This window comes from Dipteris shenzhenensis, chromosome 20, assembly GCF_047967505.1.
Source record: "Dipteris shenzhenensis isolate YYH24624 ecotype China chromosome 20, Dip_SZ_1.0, whole genome shotgun sequence".
NCBI lineage: Eukaryota > Viridiplantae > Streptophyta > Polypodiopsida > Gleicheniales > Dipteridaceae > Dipteris > Dipteris shenzhenensis.
In genome coordinates this window covers 37,097,621-37,103,620 of record NC_141615.1, presented here as the reverse complement: position 1 = coordinate 37,103,620, position 6,000 = coordinate 37,097,621, and positions in this window count along the sequence as shown.

Below are 6,000 nucleotides of genomic sequence, written 5' to 3'. Positions count from 1 at the left end.
CTGTACATAGTAGGGTCTTACAGAAGCTCACCTGTATCTGTGCTTAGCTTCACATTTTGCTCCAAAGGAGCTGAAATAGGCTTACAGCTTGTCATCCCATATTTGGACAGCATGTCCAATCCATACTGCCTCTGCAAGAGCTATATCCCACTTGGTGATCTAATCACCTCAATGCCCAAGAAATAACGCAGCTCTCCCAAATCCTTCATCTCAAACTTCTGCTTCAATAGCATTTTCACATGAAGGATATCTTCATCACTATCACCTGTGATGATCAAATCATCAACATAAATGACAAGCAGCATAATACCTTTCTTTGTTTTTCTCACATAAAGTAAGAAATCTGCCTTGGAAATCTGAAAGCCAATAGTGACAAGATATTGTCCTATCTTGTCAGACCATGCTCTAGGTGCTTGCTTCAAGCCATACAAGGCTTTCTTCAACCTGCAAACAAGATGAACAGCATGAACATAACCTAGTGGCTGCTCCATAAAGACGTCTTCTTGCAAAGCACCATGCAAGAGAAGGCATTCTTTACATCCATCTGATGTAAAGACCATCCCTTTGATGCAGCCATAGCAATGACTACTCTTATGGTTGCCATCCTTGCAACTGGACTAAATATTTCTTCATAATCAATGCCATATGTCTGTGCATACCCCTTGACGACTAATCCATCCTTGTATCTATTCACAGAACCATCTGCATTGTGCTTAACCTTATAAACCCACTTACAGCCAACTGCATTCTTGTCTTTAGGCAAAGGCACCAATTCCCATGTGGCATTTGCTTCCAAGGAATCCATTTCTTCATCCATCGCTTTCTCCCATTTTTCTTTTTCCATGGCTTGCTCAAAAGAAGTGGGTTCTGGTTCCTGTATCAATTTGACCATATAGGCATAGTAAATGGCTGTAAATCCATAATATTTCAGCCTATCCACCGGATATCTAGCTCTAGTAGACCTACGCAAAATAGGCTCAGTTCCAGGTGCTCTCAAAACATCCATGGTCTTCCTTATTCCAAGTGTAACAACAGAAGGAATACCCAACTCATCATCAATGCTCTGTTCTAAGCCACTGGATTCACCATCGACATAAGAGTGACCTGCATTCACATCAAACATGGGCTGATCTATCTTCTCTTTTCCTTTTGGTGATACCTGCATACCACTATCTGCGTTGCTTTGAGGAGATTCTCCTGATCTCAATCTGCCTGTCCATCATGAAGTATGTGAACCACTGCTAGAGGACACTGTAGGTCCACTAATATTTTGTGATTGCTGCTGTGAATTCTATGCAGCATTACCATTTTGTGCATCTGCATCATCAATCACATTTACTGGTTTATACTAGTTGCTCATCTCATCAAAAACATCTTTGCTCACTGTAAACTTACCAGTAGAAGGGTTATAGCATCTATACCCTTTCTGCTGCAGAGAATAACCAATAAAGATGCACTTCTCAGCTTTTGGATCCAACTTGGACCTCAACTCATCTGGCACATAAACATAGGCAATGCAACAAAAAATTTTCAAATGAGAAATATCTGGTGGGCCTACCAGTATACATCTCCTCTAGCGTCATGCCATATATTGCTGTAGTGGGAGTCCTGTTCATTATGTAAACTGCTGTAGCAACTGCTTCAGCCCAATAATAATCTGGTAGGTCTTTTTCATTTAGCATGGCCCGAGATACCTCTCCAATATGCCTGTTTTTCCTTTCTGCAAGTCCATTTTGCTGTGGGGTATGACTGCATGAATATTGCTGCTTTATGCCATGCTCCTGCAAGAACCTTGCAAACTCATTTGAGAGGTACTCTCCCTCTCCATCTGACCTTAGGCATTTTATTTGCAGGCCTGTTTCTTTTTCAACCATAGCTTTAAAAGCTTTGAAGTGCCCAAACACTTCACTTTTCTTTTTGCTGTAGTCATCAATAAAAGTGACAAAATAATGACAGCCTCCAATAGATGCAGCTTTAGTAGTCCACACATCAGAGTGGATTAATTCCAATGGCTTCTTACTCTCTTGAACATTCCTAGGAAATGGTTTCCTTGCCTATTTTTCAAATTAACAGGCTTCACATACCTTATACATTTCTGCAACCTTGAATTTATGCAATCTTGCAATAATGTTTTGGGCTTGCATTGATTTAAGTCGTTGTACATTAACATGACCAATGCGTTTATGCCAGATATCAATATATGCAACTACACCAGTTCCATGTGCAAACATTGTTGCACTCAATTCAGGCATGTCTACATCCAACGTAAACATCCTGCCCTTCTTCTTTCCTTTTGCTATCAAGCGATTGCTATTTTTCATATCCTCAACAAAGCATCTATGAGGATTAAATCAGACCTGCAAGCCCTGCTCAACCATTTGACCAACAGAAACTAGGTCTTGGTGATGTTCGAGACATGAAATACATCAGATAGGTATTTCTTTTTCCCATCCTGCATAGACAAAGGAATTTTACCAATCTGCACAATAGAATGTGCAGTATCATCACCAGTCTCCACAAATCTTGGTCTTTCCATTTTTCTTGCATCCTGCATCCATTCTGCATGACCTGTCATGTGGTTTGATGCACCTGAGTCAACATACCACAGATCATTGCTTTCTTCTGCACCTGTCACAGAATTGGTCCTGTGCTGCATCATAAATAGATGCTCATTTCTGTCATCACCCCGTCTACTAGAAGATGCATAATTCCCTTGCTGTAATTTTTCATTTATGATGTCATTCTGCTTTTTGTAGCAGTCTTTAGCTATATGACCCATTTTACCACAATAGTAGCATTCAACATTGCTGTTTGCATTTTGACCTCTCTGCCATCAACCACGGCCTCTTTGGCTCCCCCTGCCTCTAGAGTTACCATGTCCTCCTCCATAGGACTGGTTTTCTTGAGTTTGCTGCATATTCTGATTTCTACCACGGCCTCCAGATCGGCCTCCTCTACATCTGCCTCTGCCTCTGCCTCTGCCTCTGCCTCTGCCAGCATTTGAGTAGACAGTTTCTTTTGAAGTTCCTCCTGAAGAAGATGCACCACCATTTCTCTGCTCTTCAGAAATTAGAAGAGCAAACAACTCCTTAAAATCAGGAAATTTTTCACGGACGGCAATGTCCGAAACTGTGCATAATCCTTTCCTAGACCATTTAAGGTCACAGAAACTAAATCATCATCTTCCACTGGCGACCCAATGGAAGCAAGTGCATCTGTAATTTTCTTCACCTTCATGTGGTAGTCATTGATGCTCATATTTTCTCTCTGCACATTGTGCAACTCCTGCTTGAGCTGCATTTTCCAAGCTTGCATATTTGTGCTGTACATTTTTGCCAAAGTATCCCATGCCTCCTTTATCGTACTTGCATCCTGAATATGCACAATCATAGAATCCGAAATACTGATAGACAGCCAATACATAACTTTTCTGGCTCTCTCATGCCATCCTTTAAATGCTTGCATTTCTTGTTGATTGGGAACATTAGGAAGAACTGGTTCTTCTTCATTTCCTATAATGAACTCCCAATAGACTTTTTCCATAAGGAAATTCGTCATTCTAAACTTCCATGCTTGGAAGTTGTTCTTGTCAAGCTTTTCAGTGACAATCTATGAAAAAGAATCAGATGCCATTACAGAACACTGCAAAAAATTCTGTCACTGCAAAAACCACAGCTTCTGCCTCACACAGGCAAATCTGCAAAACTGACAAAAGTGGTATTTGACCACACAGTCACTTCCTAGTGATGATTTTGCATGAACAAGTAATAAGGATGATTCTGTAACTCCCAATATCTTTGCGCATAGGCATACAATGCAATTTCTACGGTAACTTTTCATCGACCTGTAGAGCAGTGGTCGCATAGAAAAAACAGGGCCTTTTTCTGAGTACCTGCGAAGAACTTCCATCTTCAAAACGGGCCTCGAAATGGCCTCGAATCAGAAAAATAAAGTCACAAAAGGCTTAGCCCTTTCCCGCAACATATACTGCCCTCTCGCCACACCATGAAGGGCGTCTCAATCTGAGACAATGCACTCTTGCACTTTCCGGCTGTGCTACCTGCAGAGATTTTCTCCCAAACTCAAAAAAGGAAAGCCACCCTGGTCCTCTTACCAGGACACTACGAACTTGGTTTGCTTTCTTGAGATCCTTACCACGAGCCAGGCTCTGATACCATGTGAAGATAGTGGGAGAGAAGGAAGGAGTCTCACTTGCAGCTTTCTCACATACACAATGGGGGAATACACACAAAGGTGGAGGCTGAAAATAGTTATTCTCTTCTTAGTTGTATAAGCCAAAAGAACTCTAGTACAAAGAAATAGAAGAACCCTATATGTGGGTCTCAACCAAACTCGGCTAACTAAGGTGGCATACTAACTGAGCCACGAAGTAGAGTACATAAGGATAGCTGTCATCCAGCTATTATTCATGGGTGGTGTACCAATCGCATCTGCAGCTAACAAGTCGGTGACATAAATGCACAACGGTCACCCTAGCATATCATGAGTGGAGCTCAATATCTCAACAGGTACACGGCGCAACAACATCTACGAATTCTTAGCTTTCAGTGCTCGAGTTGATGTGAGCAACACTAAGCTGTGGCATGAGAGGTTTGGTCATCTAAACCTTAGTTCTTTAAAGGAGATGCATAAAAGTGGAATGATTGTAGACCTATCAGAAAGACCTATCAGAAATTACAGATCTTCACGATGTATGTGAAGCTTGCATGATGGGCAAGCAGCATCAACAGTCCTTTTCTAAAAAGGCCAGCATGGCAAAGGCTCCTCTAGAGCTCGTTCACACGGACCTCTGCGGAAAGATGGAGATGGAAGCTTTGGGTGGTTCCTACTACTTTATGATGTTGATCGATGACTACAGTAGAAGGATATGGATATAATTTCTCAAGACTAAAGATGAGGCTTTTAGTAAGTTCAAAGAATGGCATGTAATGGTCGAGAAAGAAACTGGGATGAAGGTGAAGAAGTTGAGATCAGACAGAGGTGGTGAGTTCACATCAAGTGAATTTGAAAGTTATTGCAAAAGTCATAGGATCAAGAGGCACAAACCCCCGTCACATACACCACAACAAAATGGAGTAGCAGAGCACAAGATGCGCATCATCTGCGAAATGGACAAGAGTATGATGAAAGGGAAAGATTTGTCAAAGACTTTCTGGGCTAAAGCATGTAGCACAACAGTTTACATTCTGAATTGTAGCTACACGAAGGCTGTTAAACGGAATGACTCCACTGTAGGCCTTTTCTGGTAAGAAACCTTCAGCTACACATTTCAGAGTCTTTGGATGTGACTGTTTTGTGCATGTCCCTGATGCTAACAGGACCAAATGGGAACCGAAGAGCCGGAAGTGTATTTTCTTGGGCTACAGTGAAGAGGCAAAGGGTTACCATCTCTATAATTCTGTTACCAAGAAGGTAATAGTAAGTCGCGATGTGGTCTTCTCAGAACAGCTGCATCAATTGAAGGAGGATGCTTCCTTCCCAGACAACCAGGACCATGATATCCATCCAGTACAACCACCAACAGCAAATCGAGCTCCCCCAACGGTGCTTGGGAGGATTCAAGATAAAGAAGAGGAAGAAGAGTCTGTGGAACCACAACGACAATAGCCATTTCCAAATTGGGTAAAGCAGCCTTTGGATGGCAGAGAACCTCCAGCCATTGAGGAGGAACCATCCGAACACCGCCGGTCCAAGAGATTAGAGGAGCAAAGAAGGGTGCAGGAACACTTGGTCAACTATGCTTTGATGATAGAGATGATCCGTGCTGAAGAACCCAAGTGTCTTAAAGAGGCACATGGTGATGATAGGTGGATGGAGGCTATGCAGTCAGAGTATGGCTCCATAATGAAGAACACCACTTGGGACCTTGTGGATCGACCACCAAAATGCAAGGTAATCGAGGACCTTGTGGATCGACCACCAAAACGCAAGGTAATCAGCACCAAGTGGGTGTACAAGACCAAGTACAAGTCTGACGGC